The 19,444-nt window shown below is 44.0% G+C and overlaps 1 long non-coding RNA gene across 1 annotated transcript in view; it reads left to right on the forward strand.

Moving 5' to 3' along the window:
• LOC138516575 (uncharacterized) overlaps positions 1 to 19,444 on the forward strand; it is a 250,151-nt gene that overhangs the window by 7,015 nt on the left and 223,692 nt on the right. The gene's annotated exons all lie outside the window — the stretch shown is intronic.

The raw sequence follows: 19,444 nt of genomic DNA on the forward strand, positions 1-19,444 counted from the left end.
CACCGCTTCCTGTACATTAGGATCTGAGGATCTGTGCAGGTCATAATTAGATGATCACGAACAGTTTATCGACGACCTCGCCAAACAAGCACATGCTGGGCAATTCGATGTGTGGAGTTACACGGTCTTCGATGGCTGCGTTCGTTGGCCTGGGGTCTTTATGCAACTTCTGGCTTTCGTGCAGGGGAGCGACCAGGCGTGACTGGAGTGTGCAGTCGAGTGGACGCCGGATGGGAGTTCGGGCGGGTTTTATTTATGGGGTAATCGCGTTGTTCTAATGTGTGACCTAAACAAAGAGAAAAATCCAACCAGCAGGCTCATGCGCTTCAATGGCCAGTCTAGACCAGTAAAGTAGAGGGGTGTAACGGTTTCATCCAATTGGGCCGTTTAAGTACACCTCACCTAATCCTGTAAGGTTTTGGGCAATGCTTTCCCTTAGGCATTTATAAAACAATGTGTTGAAATAATACATTTTACAGTAAAAGGGTCAGAACAATGGCTAATAATATAGCATTATGCTTGTTTCTGCAGTGCAATTTAGGAAACGCGTTTTTACAACACAGGTTGTTGCTGGATATCCCTAAAGAAAAATCACGAGGCCTCTCAGCAACATATGCCAGCATTGCCTTGCTTTCCAGCAGGTTCTCCCCAAATCGGGTCATGTCTGTTCCCCTGGATTTTTGGGCTCCAAAGAGTATTGAGGAGGATCTCAACAATTAATGGCAACATTGACCCTAAAACATTTTTTTAATTGATTTTGCTGAATATTTATACAACATGGTATGAAACAATAAAATGAATTACTTTTTACATTGATAAGTCAAAATATCTACAATTCAAATAAAAATTAATTGTCAAGACTAAAATACATTCATTAAACAATAAAAAGGGAAAATAACCATTTATATACTCTTCCCAATTGAGTTATAACAATTTTTCATATTATGACTATAGGTGATAGTTAATTGTGTCATCTGTTAAATTCAACGATCAAAGAAGGCCAATTGCCCCAAGCCTCACACGTGTCAAGTGTCCACAATGTATCTTTTCCCACAGATGTTCTTGGATAACTACTCGATATTCCTTTGTCACATTTTTTAGATATTTTATTCTCGCATCATTTTAAACCAGGACACTCAACCAATAGATGTTTAAGTGTTTCTTTCTGCGAGATGCTCTTAAGAAATCGGCATATATTTTGTGTTGAAGATAGTTTATGTTTCGCTTTTAACATCATTTGTTGGCCATATATTGAAGCATAATCTCATGAAATCAGCTCTATGAGTAGAAGAGGAAGACTTGAGTATATATTTTTCTGGTGAACCATATTTCTTGATCTGGAATGGATTTTCCCTGACGTTGACACGCCTCCGATAATTAAGAAGAAGAAGAAGACATGCATGTTACATTTTGCAGTGTTCCTTATCCACTCACCCTGAAAGATTTTTGTTTTTGCTCGAACAGGATCATGTATTAAATCAAGCAAGGTGAGATCAGTCTCGGCCAGTGTATGTATTACCAGTAGTCGCCATTTGGAGATAGTCACATCTTTAGAAGAAAATATATAGTTAGATAGCACACCTATAATACTGGTTTCCCAAAAAGCCATAATGCACTTTCTAAATAGTGCTAAACCTGCCATAAATATTGTGTGTAGAGCGAAATAAGACCCATCTCATATATCAACCATGCTACAGGTATACACTTTGGCAGATGAAGAATACATCGCCAATAGTTTGCTTCCAATTGTGACCACAGGATTCCGATAACACCAGTTTGGTGTCAGATGCATACAACAAGATGGGAGACACTTTTTGTAAGTAATATGTGATCACCGGTTTAGTTGTAAAGTTACCGTATTTCGCCTGAATAATTTGGGCTTGCGACATAGCGCAAGTGAGCTTGGTCTTTAGGTTTTCATTATATTGTGCCAAACCATTCGTGTCACAAATGTCGATTCCCAAATACGTATATCGGTGTACACATTCCAATTGGACATTTTCGAGATGCCACTTGCAGGTTCTGTTCTGGATATTTTTGCTAACGTTACATCTCATTATCTTAAGTTTTGTTCAAATTTATAGACAAGCGGTTCTCTTGAACATAATCTGCAAGGGCATCTAACAGGTTTTGTAAACCCTGTGGCATTTTTGAGATCAAAACTATTATCATCTGCGTAAAACAAGGAAGTTACTGTCTTGTTTGCTAACTTTGAGGAATCAGTCACAATATCTTAAAAACTTTCTCCTATATCGGAAATGAAGAAGTTAAATAGCTATATCGGAAATGAAGAAGTTAAATAGTGCTGAGGCAAGTACATACCTGCCTCAGCCCCCTCTGTGCAACAATTGGGGAAGTTAAATTCCTCTCCTGAGACAGCCTCACTTGGACTATATTATTAGTGTGAATGTCGCTGATCAAAGAGACTAAATACGATGGACAATTTCATTGGACTAACTTTCTAATTAATATCGACCTAGAGACTGAATCAAATGCGGCCCGTAGGTCAACGATTACCAGGTATAAGGGCTGTTTTATGATTGCATAATGACTTAAGACCGCTGTTAATGTCATTAAGTTAATGCTGGTTCCCAAGCCCTGGACAAATTCTGCCTGTTGGGGATCCAAAGTCCACCTGTTAAAGTCTCTTAAGTATAAACCGAGAAATGATTTTGCCTGGGACATCAAGAAGGGCGATCAGTCTGTAGTTGTTAGCACACAACCAATCGCCCTTCTTGAAGATAGGGACAATGATCGAGCAGCGCTAAGAGCTTGGGATGGCGTTAGATCGCAACACTTGCTGAAAGATGTTACACACGATCCTAGCCAACAGATCTGGATATTGTTTAAGTATATCATTATTTAAGGGATCGGGGCCCGGGGTTCTTGACCTGCTCAATTTGCCAATGTAATACAGAACATCCTCCTCTGAAATAAGGCCTTCATAATTAGATTGCTTTTGTGTCAATGTACATTTTCAGAGGTAACTTGGAAGTGAGCAATCCACTGAGCTTCATTCAACCCATGAACCTGCACTGACATTTGAGAGGAATGACTAGCGACATTGAGCAGGGTCCAAATCTGGGCAGAGTTTTTGGATGCTATAGCTTTTAACATACACTCTCCATCTGCTTGATAAAGTTGTATTCAATAAGATTTCAGACAATTCTTATATCTTGCCGGATGTCTTAACCCACTAATCCAAGCCCTGCAACATTACTGTGCATTGCTGGCAGCAGAAACCTCAGAAATGTCCACTGGAAAGCATGCTGCTCGCTAGAAATCACCAGAAAGTGTGCAGTGAAGATCTGAAAAATGGGCCACCATCCACTTTTGCCTATGTCAGTGGTAACACAGGAGAACACTGCCAAAACCCATCATTTGGCTGCCCACAGAGCAAAATAATTGCAAAAGAAGCAGAGCTGTTTCGAAAATCCGTTTTTATTTGGTGTCAAATTTGCAAAAATCATGGCTCACGAACCACCCAAAAAGATCCAACCTCCTTGTTGGGTGGTCAACATCATTCTCCTTCAAGAATCGACATAAATATAAGGTCCACAGGAGTATGTGTTATCTGAACAAAGTTCACTTTTGAGAATTGCTTGCTGGAAGATATCTGTCAAAAATGGGTGTAATACCGTTACTCGCCTCTATCAGAAGCCGGCGATTTAAAACCATTTTGTGTAAAGTTGTACATTGAACCCAAACTATGCCAAAGAAAGACTTGCTATCAGAAGCCTAAGAGGTGGAGACAATTCAAAACTATATTCTGAAAAGACTTGAAGAAATTGGTTAATGTATGTTTTAAAAATGAGATATTTTAAGGCAGGACAATTTTTAGAAATTGGATTTAGGAGTTAAAGTTTCCCACACTATGCTTCAAACAAGTTCCACACCTCTCCCTGAACAAAGGAAACTTCCCCCTGCCCTTGGCTAAGAGATTGACACGCTGTTGTTAAAAGGAACTAGGAGAGGCACCTTGGCCTGTTGCTCTGAGTAAAGACAAAGGAGTCATTGGACTGAATAGAAATGCTAATTTGTGTGTGACTGACAACAAACTGCTGGCAGGAAGAAGGACATGTGACCTCTGAGTCAGCCCAGCTCTGGATGCGGACCAGACTGAAATGTGGATTTAACATTGGGTTAAATATGTTTTAGAAAAATGCTTATAACAAATTGCACTGAACTGACAAAAATGTGACAACTTTGAGATTGTTAAAATGAAAAATTCGCTTACATTTTAAGACTAAGCTGAAATCTGTGCAATGTTCTGAGGCTAAACCCTGGAATGTATTCATATTGTAGCTACTGTGTTGATGCTAGGAACCTGAAAAATTACAGAGATGTGCCCAGATGGGGTGTGCATGCATATATATAAATTGGTGCAGAACTAATATTGAGAAACCCACCAAAAGTGCGAAAAAGTAGTCATTTCTGAACCAAAGCTCTTAGGAAGATGAGAGTTGAACAGAAGTGTACCTTAGGCAATCTGTCATGTAATTTATGTAGTATTAACAAGTTGTGTACCTTGTAAATATATTTTTTATGAAAAATAAGATATACTGTACAGAGAAAAGGGGATGGTCTTTCCCCTAAATCATGTACAGGATGACACACTGCTCCTTTCTCAAATCAGGGGCCAGGAAATCCTCGGTCCTATCAGATCCTTAGAGGGTTGGGCATAGGGAATCAGCCTCCCCACCCACTTTGGAAATACATAAATAGGGACAGCTGACGACAGGCAGAACACACACACTTTCCACTTCTCCAATGATTTCTTGGCGAAACACCCTGCAGGAAGATCCAGACATAGAACCAGAAACCAGACTCCAGAACCAAACTCTAGAACCATGAAGCAGAGAGGCCTAACCCACAAGCTGAACCTTTTTCAGCTGTCCTTCAGAACCTTTTGCATCCTGATCCTAACCCCTAAACTTCCAAGGGGCATCTCAAAATCCAACAGCCTGGCTGAGCTGTTCTGCTATTCTAGCTAAGAACCCTGTGCTAGAACCCAGACCCAGAGAGCAGAGCTGTATCCATAACCCGTCAGATCCAGTCCAAGAGGCTGCGGAGACCGCAGTACCTTGCTGAGAGCGGAACCCAGTGCTGAGACCTGTCCGGTGGCGAGAGAACCCCTGCCAAACTTTTGACCAGATCTTTGATGGGGGCCCACTCAATTCCAAAGCCATACGAGTGAGTAGCTAGTCTAGAACTGTCCATAGTCATCTCTTAATTTAAAGTAGCCTAATCCAACCACTCTAACCTATCTATAACTTTATTATTGAATCTCTTTTGTCTATCCTAAGTTCTTCTCTCCTCCACATAATCCTTGATAATTGTAGCATCAATCATCTATGCGCTGATATTTTTCTGAAGAGGGAAAAGTGTTTTGATGGACAGAAGTCAGAGCGGAGGCGCTGCTGTTCTGGTGGCTCTCCGTTTAGTGACTTCTTCATAGCCCCTTAGTATAAGCCTATCCTTGTTGGTAAATCTTTAAAGCGCATCTTTCATTTTGAAATCTTGACTCTGTTTCTGAAAAATCTACCTTCACAAAAACCTCTAACTTTTGAACCGCATGTCCTAGAACCGAAATGTAACTGTCATTTTGAAGCTAAGATCGTTATAGTTTTGCTGTAATCGTGTTTCCCGCACGCGGAAAAGTTGCAGCGAATTGCAATTTACCTCAGTTTCACCACTTGTCAAAATAGCTGTTTCTTGTTTTCAACTGCTGAAATTCGTTTTCAATCTGATAATCATTCATGAATCATTGCTACTGTTGAACTGAACCAATCCAAAGTAATTTAGTGAATTAAAATCATGTTAGTGTATTTTCCCATTCATTGCAATCACATTTAAAAGAAATTTTGCCTGTTTTAAAATCATACCTATTCTCTCTAAGCGTGCTGGGGGAACTGGTATTGAACTGCATTATTGACTGTTAATCCCAAAATCTGTGTGCCCCCTTCCACCACTTCATATTGCATACTGGGGGGAGTGAGTAACCGGGGGAAAGAGTGATTATATTATCTGTTGATTGAAGTCATATCAAGTCTTACTTCTGTGTTGCATTCTTTTCTATCCTTGCATTTCCTTGAACCATCCATAGTATTCTCTGCTACGTAATTCTTCCTGTTTCTACTCCTAATTGATTAAAGAGATTGTTGATATTGTAATATTACCCATTGTTGATCATTGTTCATATTCATAAGTGTACTATTCCGATGTTATTCATATTCACAAAAGTGTGATATATATATTATTCAGTTCTTCAAATAAACCTTTTAATTTTCAAAACAAACCTACTTCTTGGCTCAGTGAGGTCGGGGAGATTCAAAGAGAGGGACGTTATATAAGGGTTCATCATCCAGATTTAAAGAACTTTTGACATAAAAATATATAAATAAGGGTTTCCATTGGGCATCCCAGACTAGACATTGACTTAGTTGGAATGCTGGATGGAAGTCACTTACAGATTGGGGGCTTCTAGCGGGACTTTTTGATTAGATCTACCACTTGTGCAGCTTAATACAGTGTGCTAACTAATAGGATACATAAATCCTGTTGGGCTACCACGCTGTGTTACGCTGTAAAAGCACCCCTCAAAAAGGAACACTCTAAGGAAACGGTCTGGTTTGCAAAATAAAATAAAAAAACTTATGTAAGCCAGGAAGGAAATCAATTTCCAGAATGGTGACATTGGTAGACATCAAGATAGCTAGAGAGCACCTTTTACATAAGCTATTTGGGAGAGGTGAATGGACTGAGCAGGACCAGAATGTGTGGTTGCAGGCGATCACACAACAGGTCACTGCAACTAGGTTAGATAATTGGAGAGATCAGGGTCCTTTACGTGTGGCCCTGAGTGAATTATTTATGGTCGCTAAGGCCAAGGATGAGCACAACAAGATTGCCAAGATAGTGGCATATTTATATTTATCTATGGGAGCCATACAGGACAAATGTGCTGAAGGCCAAGATCTGGCAAGTAGGCAACTGATGGCATTAGAGAAGGCCCAATCTGATCTGGACTCTTCTGAGCAGAGGCTGCAGAGGAGCCAGGAGTCAGAAAACGAAATTAGGCAGTATCTAGTTAAAATCAAAGAGGATATGGGTATCCTGCAACAGGAAAGGGCAGACCAGGATACCAGAATTCTGGCCTTGCAGAAGGAGTACTAAGAAGGTTTGGACGCCCTACTGCAGAGCCATAAAAAGCTGGAGACACAACTGGATTTCAATAGGGCATGCGCAGAGCAGGTAGTCACCCTGCAAAGCCACCTAGATAGAGAGAAGGCAGAGAGCAACAAGTGATTTCTGAAAGACCTGAACACCCAGGCAGAATTTGAGGAAGAGCGCCAGAAAGCTGGTGCCCTTCAAAGACAGAGGGACGACCTGGTGGCACAGAGGCAGGCTCTTGCTCAGGAAAGGGATACCTTAGGCCAGGAAGTCTGTTACTTAAAAGGGAAGCTGGAAGAAAATCACCTGGCCCTCCAGGCACTGGGTGACCTCCAAAACGAGCATCAAAACTTGTTAGAGAACACCAGGAGGGTGGAAGATGCTCTGGCAAGGAATGAACATGCCAGTAGGGACAGGACTCGGGAGGTAACCCTCCTGCAGCAAAGACTGGCCCAGTACTCCAAGACAAACCAGGAAGCACAGAGAGAAAATGAGGATCTCTGTCAGCACAATGATAGGTTCCAGCAACAGGTTTCCATGCAGGAGAGACTGATAAAGTCTAGTAAGGCCTTGATTGAGGAACAGAAAGCTCAGGCTCTTGCATGGCAACAGGGAGGAGGGGCTGATAGAGATGAGGTTTGCTGGGAAAGGGAAACACCTGAGCATAACCCCAGGAGCCCTAGTACCAGAGGCTTTCATCTCTCCCAGTCCCTGGACTCTGCCACCCCCATCCACCCTGGTGCACATGAGCCCAGGGCCACAGGGATGGCAGATTACTGTCCAGCCAAAAGTATGGGGTTCATAGGCCAGTACCTCCCAGGAATGGATGGGCGGGCATCTGGGTGTGGGCACCCAAGTACTGTGAAGTTTAGTGGGGAACCCCAGGAGAGTAGGCCCACTAAGGGCATCCTGAAAACCTCTGCCCAGTTAAGACAGTGGGGGGTACCCATCAAATCCTGGGAGCAAGGAGGAATCAGAAGACTCCTCTGAGCGCCCCAGGACACAGAAGACTAGGTCCCCACATTCTGCCAGCCATTCCCAAGCTCGCAGAATCCGGGGGAACCTAGAAGATCAGACGGGCACCTCTGGGAGCAGTGCCTCTGAGTCAGAGGAGGAATGGACCAGGGTTACCCGAACCAAGAAGGCCAATAAGGCAAAAAGGGCCTTGCTTAAGGACCCCTTAAAACAGATTAAGGAAATAAGGAGTGTCCTCACGCCTTATCACAAGAACGCCAAGTATTCTGTGTGGGAGCACTTAGAGCTCTTTGAGCAAATGATGGAGACTTTCCATTTGAAAAGCAGCGGTAGCTGCATTCAGTACGTAAAATGGACATTCTTCCCAGAATACTCCAGTTTCTTTACAGGGCTGGAGGACCAAAATCATTCAAGATGGTCCACATATAGGGTGGCCATCTTAAATAACTTTTCTGTTCACAGAAATCCCCAAGAGGCTCGCAAGACAGCCTACAATTTACAATGTGGGGAGGATCAGGCCCCTCAAGAACTTGTGCAGAAGTTGAAGCGTGCCTTTGCGCAGACTACCAAAAGGGTGCGCACGGACAGCAAAGAATTTAATACGCTTTTCCATGCACTGCCAAAATACATCATGACCCAGCTAGTGCGAGATTTTCATGAGAAAAGATCACTAAACTGGGTCATTGAACAGGCCACCCAAATCTATGAGGTGCAGAAGCCCAGAGAAAATAAAAATAATGTTCAGAAAAGCCCCAAACCGACCGGCACCCCTGCCGCTGCTAAGGTGTCAGAGGTAAAGGTTGCCCCCATTTTAGATTTGGAGATGGGGGGCCTAAAAACCTGCCTGCACAGAATAATTCCAAGCCCAGAAGGCCCTCGGGCCAATCACAGACAGGGAGCCAAGGAGGTAGTCCCACAAAGGGGTCCCTCACTCACCTGACTATCTAAGTCCCTGCTACAAGGGAAACCGACCCATCCTGGGTTATGTGTGGACCCCTCCAGCACAAGGGTGGGTGGATCCAACCAACCACCTAACCCAGGGAACTTCCCTCCTAACTTCCCCCAAGAGGGCAGAAATTCCCGAAATCCTGGGCAGAACTTTTTCCCCAGGAACCCACAGAACTTCCAACCCTAGAATAATCCATCCTTCTTTCCCCACTTTCCTGAGCCCAGACAACCTAATCCGGGAGAGGGGAGGCCAAGGGTGGAGGGGTACCCCAATCTTCCCAACCCGGGGTACTACCAGAGAAGGGATAGCTACCCTTCCCGGGATCAGCCCAGGGGAGAAAACAGAACCCCGTATCAGCCCGAGCGGGTTTCACAGTTAGAGCACCAGGTCCAAAATATGGCACAGGATCTGGATCGCATGTTAAGGGCTCAACAGAACCCTCAGATGAGCATGCCGGTGCAAAATGCCCCAAACTCTGGACCTGGTGCTCCAGAACAATGACGGGGGTAGCACCCCGACAACTCACAGGTTCCCAGGAAGGAGGCACAAGGGGAAGGGGGGTGTAAAGCCTTGGAGGATGCTTCCTTCCCCACTTGTAAACAGCCCCTGGAAACCCAGGAACCAGAAACAAAATCTCCTACCCCTGAAAGTCTGCCACCCAAGGAGCAGAGGGGGGGGGGTAGGAGAAACAAAGGACCCAAACAGACCCATTTTGTGGAGGAGGTACAGATCTTCCAATTTGAAGGAGAGGGATCCTCAGAGGATCCTGGGAAAAGGATCTTCTCCTTCAGAGATTGGGGAACTCCTCCCAAAGAAAAATGGGTCCCAAGGGATTCACATCCATACTGGGTAGATGTGGGGACTGAGCTAGCGCCGCACATCATTCCATCCGAGAACCAACAGCATCAAAATCCCCTGGTTCAAACCCATCCTGGTGACTGCCTCCAAAAAGGGGGGCGGCCCAGAACCGGAACCAGGGGAACCCAAAACATCTCCCATCTCTAGTTGCCACCTTTTTCTTTCAGATTCCCAAGACCCTCCACAGAATTCTGCTCAAATCTCTTCTCCCTCCATGTCCAAAACTAAAAAACTAGCTCACCAGTTGTCCAAAAATGTGCATTATATGTGCCCCATTGCGGAGGAGGAGGGAAGATACTATGCCCCGGTTCAAGTAAACGGGCAGGGTACAATTTTGGCACTGGTGGACACTGGATCCCAAGCTACCCTTCTGTCCAAAAAGGCCTTTGATGAACTGAATTCAGGAAGCGGGGAGAATTCCCAAATTCCTCTCACCTCTCTTCCTGGACAACTTCAGAACTTTGACAGGAAGGAAATTCCCGTTGAGGGGACTGCAGATTTGGACATTAAAATTGGGCGACACAAGGTGAAACACCCTGTCATAGTAGTGACTCCAGAGGGCACCCCTTGTTTGCTAGGGAACGACCTCCTGAGAAGGTTGTCACCCCTAATAGACTGTGTAAACAAGGTCCTCTGGACCCAGACTACCCGACCAATAAAGTTAAAACAGAGTGTCAACCATGTTAGTTTAAACGGCACATGCCACATGGTTGAACAAAAATCTGACCAAGTAGAATTTCACTTCCAGAACAACCAAATTCCAGACGTGACAGTAATAGCAGTAGGACAACAGACTAGTGATGGGGGCCCTCTCTATTTCTGAAAATCAATCTTCCTTCCAGTTTAAGGTGGTATTCCACACTGGAAGGAAACACTCTGAAATTCCTTACCAATCCACAATCAGACATTCCCACTCCTATAGTCCAGAAAGATGACAAATCAGCTTAGAGCCTGGCTGATATTCAGCAAATTGGAGAGCAGTTGTTCATCCTTGTTCAGTTAAATGAAGGGAAGGACTCTGTTCTCACCCGAGCGTGTGTGAACAATGGTAAGAGCTTCATCAGCGAAGCCATGTTCCGCCAACTCCCAAAAGAACTAGCCATTCCCACATTTAGACTCCTAAACAAATGGGAAATGGATCTGGAAGCACCCAATCCCAAACATCTCCTGACAAGCAGGTGTATGCTCAAAATCCCCATAGGCAACAAGAGCATAGTTCATAATTGTTGGGTCGTGCGAGACGTCACTGCCGCCTTTTACTTAGGAAGTGACCTTCTCAATCGCTTTGCCATTAGTTTGGACCTAATAAACTTCAAAGCTTGGTCCCGATATGCAGATAATCCCATGGGCTTTGATGATCCAGAGAAAGCATTTAGGTCAGCTCAACTGCTGCCTCGTGCAGTTGAAATTCAGATTGGAGAGGAAGTCACCATCCCAGAAAGGACCTGACAATTCGCCCTGGAGGTGAAAGTTAAAAGAGGACAGAAATTGAAAAACCCTGATGCCTATGTTCATCTGAATGCTTCTCGCCAACAGCAGGGGTTGGGAGTAAACCCAATACCATTAGTAAATATAGAACATGACACATTCCAATAGAGGTGGATAACAGCGACTTAAAAGAGTATCACTCTAGCCGCAGGCACCATTATTGTAATGGTGGTTGATGACCGACATTTTTCCATTGATCTAGTTAATGAACTGTTAGGACCAATCCCCAAGGACTGTTTTGACAGTGACAGTGATGACAACATAACACCAGACAGGATCTTTACCCGGCATGGGGGGAACTTCCTGGTGTACACTTCCTGCCCTTATGGTAAGTAAGATGTGACTTGTGACTTCAGGAGGGATGAGGTGATTTTCCAGGTCCATGAGGGCTGCCTTTCCCACCTGAAGCCACCAGTCCAAATCAGCACTCCGACCAGGGACTTCTCCACCCAGCTGGAGGAGGCCGCTGAGATAGCGAAACCAGAAGTCTTTCCAGGCTTCACACAGATGGTTGAAGAGAGAGTCAACCTAGCTGATTCCTGTGAGACTCTGGAGCAGAAGCAAAAGTTGAAACAAGTTTTCTTGTATTTTCAAGATCTCTTTGCGGTGGACTCATATGACTGTAGTCGCACCGACATCCACACAACAACAATTCCCACGGACCCGTGCATGACTCCAGTGTTTGTGAAGCAATATCACTTGCCTCTCGCATCAATGGAGTCCCTTACTGAAATAATTAAGAACCTAGAGTCCCGTGGGATAATCCGTCCAGTCCACAGCACCTTCAATAATCCGGTGCTGGGGATATTGAAGCCAAATGGCCAGTGGAGACTCTGCGCCAACCTTAGGGAGCTCAACAAACAGGTCCATACTTCCCGATACCCTCTTCCCTACATTGACAAAGGGCTGGGCCAGATCCAGGGGTCACAGGTATTCACTGCAATAGACCTGACCAATGGATACTGGACTGTACCTGTCAGTAAGGAGGACCAATACAAGCTGGCTTTTACCTTTGGGGCCAGCAGTGCACATGGACCCAGACTCCCTTCGGATACCTCAACTCCGGCAATGAGTTCAACATTTTTCTGCATAAGGCCATGCCTGACCTGGGTGCGAGGGGTAACATGGCTTATGTATATGATGTCCTCATCAAAAACTCAACTGTGGAGGAACACATAGCGGAGATCCGTTATGTTCTGACATAGTTGAGGGCAGCCGGAGCAAAACAGTGGTGTCGAACCCGTGTTCATTTCTTGGGGCATGAGATTACTCCTCAGGGTCTCTGTCCCCAGGAAAAGAAAGTGGAAGCACTCCAGATATTAAAAGACCCTACAACTCTGCGGGAAATAAGGAGCCTCCTTGGACTGACTAATTACAGCAGAAAGTTAATTGAGGGCTACGCAGAGATCACTAGACCCTTGATTCATCTTTTGAAGGGGGGGTCAAGTAGGAATGGGGTCCAGAACAAGCCGAGGCAATAAGACAACTCAAATGAAGCCTCTCCCAAGCGCCTTGCCTAGCTTACCCTGTCAGAAACAATGAGTTCTTCTTGGAGACAGGGTTCTCTAATACATGCTTGACTGCAGTATTACACCAACAGCATGACAAGGTCAATAAAGTAATCTCCTATGCGAGTAAAACTTTATCCTCTGTGGAGGAAAAATTCAACGATTGTGAGAAGGCACTCCTGGCAACGGTGTGGGAATTAAAGAATTACTGCCCGTTTATCCAGGGGGAACACATCATAGTGGAGACTCCACACCAGCCTCTACAATATCTCCAAAGTGACAGAATCCGGGCCTGAAATGTGAGTAATTCCTGAATTACTTCCTGGATTCTGTCAATGCAAGGCTTTCCTGTGGAGGTCAGATATGGCCTAAACAAGAAGAGTCCTCTCGCGCAAGGTCTGGCTGACTTGCGTGATTGTGCCAGACAAAACTGTCTCGAGGACGAGAGTCTAAAAATCAAGGACAACATGGAGGCATACCTCAATTCCCCCCACAAAGTCTTTGAAGAAGACAAGTGTGAGGGAATGCCCACTGTCTATGTGGATGGATGCTCTTACCATGTTGACAACAACGGGGAAAAAGAACTTGTGGCCGGCGTAGGGAATGCATGGGTGAATGAGTCCCCAGAACCCTCCACTGGGCACAAGATTGGTTTCCGAAGTAGTGAAGTGGCATAGTTGATAGCTGTGCATCAAGCCATCCTCACTGCTGTCCAACATCAACTCCACAAACTGGTCATAATCACTGATTCGGATTATGTACAGAACGGGTTCGTGGAGCACCTGGTTAACTGGAAAACGAGAGGCATGTTATGTGCTAATAACAAACCCTTGAAACATGGGAAGTTAATTCAAAATATTGATGATCTAGTCACCTCGAATGGGATGATCATCTACTGGAAAAAGTCAAGGGTCATTCCAAAGTAGAGGAACCAGACAAAACTGGAAATTACTTAGCTGATCAGCTGGCCAAAACCAGGGCCATTCAAGGGGATCTACTAGAGATCGAGTCCCTGTTGGGGGAAATCCAGGTCACTGCTATCACTAGGTCCCAGACAAATGCTCACAATGATCTTTCAACTGCACAATGGAGTAAGGAGACCCCAGATGCTGATTTGATTATGGCTCAAAAAGGGGATCCAATAATTGGTAAGTTTTATCAACATATTGAGGACCCTGAGAACTTTCCCCTGACAGATACCGATTACATAGGGAAAGAGGACCTCAGAGTGTTGATGAAATGTCCACAAATGTTCCGAATCCAAGACGGTTTGTTGGTATGGAGATCCCTAGCTGGCCTTGATCAGTGGGTGGTCCATACCTCATTCCGAAGCCTGATGTTAAGGCACGCCCATGATGCGGCCACCGCCGGTCATAGGGGGTTTCATACAACACTTGAAATCTTATGAGAGGTTGCAAACTGGCCACAAATGGGGCAGGACCTCGACCAATACTTGAAGGGGTGTCTTGTGTGTGCACAATTTCAGCCAACATCCCTCACACACCGTGTGCCTCTCCAAAAGAGGGGGATGACACTGCCATGGTCCGAATTGCAAGTAGATTTTATCAGGCCCGTGATTCGCTACTCTAGGGGGAACAAGTACATGTTGACCTTAACATGCTTGTTTACTAAATGGGTGGAATGTCTCCCGGCCCCAAACTGCAAGGCAGAAACAGCAGCTGCCCTGATGATCAACCACATCTTTTCGCGTTTTGGACTACCCCAAAGGATCGAGTCAGACAGAGGTAGCCATTTCACCAGCAAAGTAATGACAAAGATGTGGGAGATACTTGGGGTTAAAATGAAGCTACATATTGCTTACTGGCTAGCCTCTAGTGGTGCAGTAGAACGATACAACAAAACCATTGTGAGCATATTAAAAAAATTTGTGGCAGATTCTGGGCCAAGTTGGGATATCCGATTACCTCTGGCTTAATGGCCATCAGATCCACCCCTTCATCTGCAACTAAAATGTCACCGTTTGAGCTGATGGCTGGACGCAGGATGGTGCTTCCCCAGCATCTGCTCTACAGGAGCCAAGAGCAGACATTGATCAATGTCTCCATAACTCATGAGTATGTTGAAAATTTAAGAAAACACCTTCAACATGCTTTTGCCTATGCTCAGCGAAATCTAGAAAGTTCAGCCGATGGCATGAAGACCCACTATGACTTAAAGACTACCAGGAAAGAATGCAATGTAGGAGACACGGTCTACTTATACAATTTCCAAAGGAACCAGGCCAAACAGCGAACATTTCTTCCTACCTGCAAGGGACCTTTTGAAATTGTAGACAAGATCTCACCAGTCGCCTACAAGATCCGCATCCCCAAAGGCAGTTTGGCAGAAGGGGAAGACCAGTGGGTCCATATTAATCAACTAAAGTGTTGCCATCCTAGGCACACTCTGCAGCAACTGGAGGAGTCTTCTGGAACCCCAGAGGGGGCCACTCCAGATCCATAAAATTCCAATCCTAAAATATTCCACATATAGTCTATAAAATACAATAACGCAAATGTCTCCTGATTTATGAAATGTATATGTCCGCTCCACTACATTAATAGTGGTTGGGAAATGTCCACAAATATGTTTTTGCTTTGTCATCCTAGGAGAGAGAGATAAACCATGGAGCCTTACCAAGGAGGACGACCCGGGGACCGGGAGCAAAGATCCGAGGGGCCCGGACTATCGCTCAATACTCCCATCAGGACTGGCGAGGAGAACCAATCGATCCACCCCTGATGGAGGAAAAGATGCTGAACTTTGCCATTTGTGGAATCCGGAGAGATGAGGCTGACATCCCAGTCTTGCGAATTCCATTGATGGAAGATCAACGCCCATCGCAAGAGGGGGGGCTTTTGGGATGTCTTAACCCACTAATCTAAGCCCTGCAACATTACTGTGCATTGCTGGCAGCAGAAACCTCAGAAATGGCCACTGGAAAGCATGCTGCTCGCTAGAAATCACCAGAAAGTGTGCAGTGAAGATCTGAAAAATAGGCCACCATCCACTTTTGCCTATGTCAGTGGTAACACAGGAGACCACTGCCAAAACCCATCATTTGGCTGCCCACAGAGCAAAATCATTGCAAAAGAAGCAGAGGTGTTTCAAAAATCCGTTTTTATTTGGTTTCAAATTTGCAAAAATCATGGCTCACAAACCACCCAAAAAGATCCAACCTCCTTGTTGGGTGGTCAACATCATTCTCCTTCAAGAATCGACATAAATATAAGGTCCACAGGAGTATGTGTTATCTGAACAAAGTCCACTTTTGAGGATTGCTTGCTGGAAGAAATCTGTCAAAAATGGGTGTAATACCGTTACTCACCTCTATCACAAGCCGGCGATTTAAAACCATTTTGTGTAAAGTTGTACATTGAACCCAAACTATGCCAAAGAAAGACTTGCTATCAGAAGCCTAAGAGGTGGAGACAATTCAAAACTATATTCTGAAAAGACTTGAAGTAAGAAATTGGTTAATGTATGTGTTAAAAATGAGAGTTATATTTTAAGGCAAGACAATTTTTAGACTTTGGGTTTAGGAGTTAAAGTTTCCCACACTGTGCTTCAAACAAATTCCACACCTCTCCCTGAACAAAGGAAACTTCCCCCTGCCCTTAGCTAAGAGATTGACAAGCTGTTGTTAAAAGGATCTAGAGAGATGCCCTGGCCTGTTGCTCTGAGTAAAGACAAAGGAGTCCTTGGGCTGAATAGAAATGCTAATTCGGGTGTGACTGACAACAAACTGCTGGCAGGAAGAAGGACATGTGACTCTCTGAGTCAGCCCAGCTCTGAAGGCGGACCAGACTGAAATGTGGATTTAACATTGAGTTAAATATATGTTTTAGAAAAATGCTTATAACAAATTGCACTGAACTGACAAAAATGTGAAACTTTGAGATTGTTAACATGAAAAATTCGCTCACAGTTTAAGACTAAGCTGGAATCTGTGCGATGTTCTGAGACTAAACCCTGGAATTTATTCATATTGTAGCTACTGTGTTGATGCTATGAACCTGAAAAATTACAGAAATGTGCCCAGGTGGGGTGTGCATGCACATCTAAAAATTGGTACAGAACTAATATTGAGAAACCCACCAAAAGCGCGAAAAAGTTGTCATTTCTGAACCAAAGCTCTTAGGAAGATGAGAGTTGAACAGAAGTGTACCTTAGGCAATCTGTCATGTAATTCATGTAGTATTAACAAGTTGTGCACCTTGTAAATATGTTTTTTTATGGAAAAACAAGATATACTGTACAGAGAAATGGGGAGGGTCTTTCCCCTAAGCCATAAACATGACACAGGATAACACACTGCTCCTTTCCCAAATCAGGGGACAGGAAATCCTCTGCCCTATCAGATCCTTAGACGGTTGGGCATAGGGAATCAGCCTCCCCACCCACTTTGGAAATACATAAATAGGCACTCCTGAGGACAGGCAGAACACACACACTTTCCACTTCTCCACTGATTTCTTGGTGAAGCACCCTGCAGGAAGATCCAGACATAGATCCAGAAACCAGACTCCAGAACCAAGCTCTAGAACCAAACTCTAGAACCTTGAAGCAGAGAGGCCTAACCCACAAGCTGAACCTTTTTCAGCTGGCATTCAGAACCTTTTGCAACCTGATCCTTACCCCTAAACGTCCAAGGGGCATCTCAAAATCCAACAGCCTGGCTGAGCTGATTTGCTGTTCTAGCTAAGAACCCTGTGCTAGAACCCAGATGCAGACCCAGAGAGCAGAGCTGCATCCAGAACCTGTCAGATCCAGTCCAAGAGGCCGTGCAGACCGCAGTGCCTTGCTGAGAGCAGTACCCAGTGCTGAGACCTGTCGGGTGGCGAGAGAACCCCAGCCAAACCCTTGACCAGACTTGACAGGCCCACTCCATTCCAAAGCCATAGGAGTGAGTATCTAGTCTAGAACTGTCCATAGTCATCTCTTAATTTAAAGTAACCTAATCCAGCCACTCTAACCAATCCTTAACTGCATTATTGAATCTCTTTTGTCTATCCTAAATTCTTCTCTCCTCCACATAATCTTTGATAATTGTAGCATCAATCATCTATGCGCTGATATTTTTCTGAAGAGGGACAAGTGTTTTGACGGACAGAAGTCAGAGCGGAGGTGCCGCTGTTCTGGTGGCTGCCCGTTGAGTGTCTTGCTTCTTCATAGCCCCTTAGTATAAGCCTATCCTTGTTGGTAAATCTTTAAAGCGCATCTTTCATTTTGAAATCTTGACTCTGTTTCTGAAAAATCTACCTTCACCAAAACCTCTGTCATTTTGAAGCTAAGATACTAAGCTTTCCAACAAACCCAAAACGACGTTCCAATTCCTTATAGTTTTGCTGTAATCGCATTTCCCGCATGCGGAAAAGTTGCTGCGAATTGCAATTTAGCTCAATTTCACCACTTGTCAAAATAGCTGTTTCTTGTTTTCAACTGCTGAAATTCGTTTTCAATCTGATAATCATTCATGAATCATTGCTGGTGTTGACCTAAACCAATCCAAAGTAACTCTCACTTATCCTGAATCTCCTTTAGGGAATTAAAATCCTTTTAGTATATTTTCCCATTCATTGCAATCACATTTAAAATCTATTTTGCCTGTTTTAAAATCATACCTATTCTCTCTAAGCGTGCTGAGGGAACAGGGATTGAACTGCATTATTAACTGTTATTCCTAAAACCTGTGTGCCCTCTTCGACCTCTTCATATTGCATACTGGGGGGAGTGAGTAACAGGGGGAAAGAGTCAAAATATTATCTGTTGATTGAAATCATATAAAGTCTTACTTCTGTGTTGCATTCTTTCCTATCCTTGCATTTCCTTGAACCATCCATAGTATTCTCTGCTACGTAATTCTTCCTATTTCTACTCCAAATTGATTAAAGAGATTGTTGATATTGTAATATTACCCATTGCTGATCATTGTTCGTATTCATAAGTGTGCTATTCCGATGTTATTCATATTCATAAAAGTGTGCTAAATATTGTTCAATTCTTCATATAAACCTTTTAATTTGCAAAACAAACGTACTTCTTGGCTCAGTGAGGTCAGGGAGATTCTAAGAGAGGGGTGTTATATAAGGGTTCATCATCCAGATTTAAAGAACTTTTGACATCAAAATATATAAATAAGGGTTTCCATTGGGCATCCCAGACTAGGCATTGACTTAGTTGGAATGCTGGATCGAAGTCATTTACAATCTGCAATTTAATAGCCAAATTAATTTCTTCTTGTCATGACAATTTGACATCAATACAACTCTTTTATCAGTCTGAAGTTTTACCTTCCTTTTTTGGACTTGTTCATCATACTCCTGCTTGTGACTAGAATATGCATCTGATTTTTGTAGTTAAATGTACTTGATAAAGCTGTAGATAGGCGGTGTACGGTTTCCTTTTCTCATCCCCGTCATTGGACCCTTGCTCAATGATGCTATTCAATGATGCCAACATTGGCTCGTTCCAGCGGAACCTCGATCTTGCC

Source organism: Ambystoma mexicanum, chromosome 6q, assembly GCF_040938575.1.
Source record: "Ambystoma mexicanum isolate Mex_15411 chromosome 6q, UKY_AmexF1_1, whole genome shotgun sequence".
NCBI lineage: Eukaryota > Metazoa > Chordata > Amphibia > Caudata > Ambystomatidae > Ambystoma > Ambystoma mexicanum.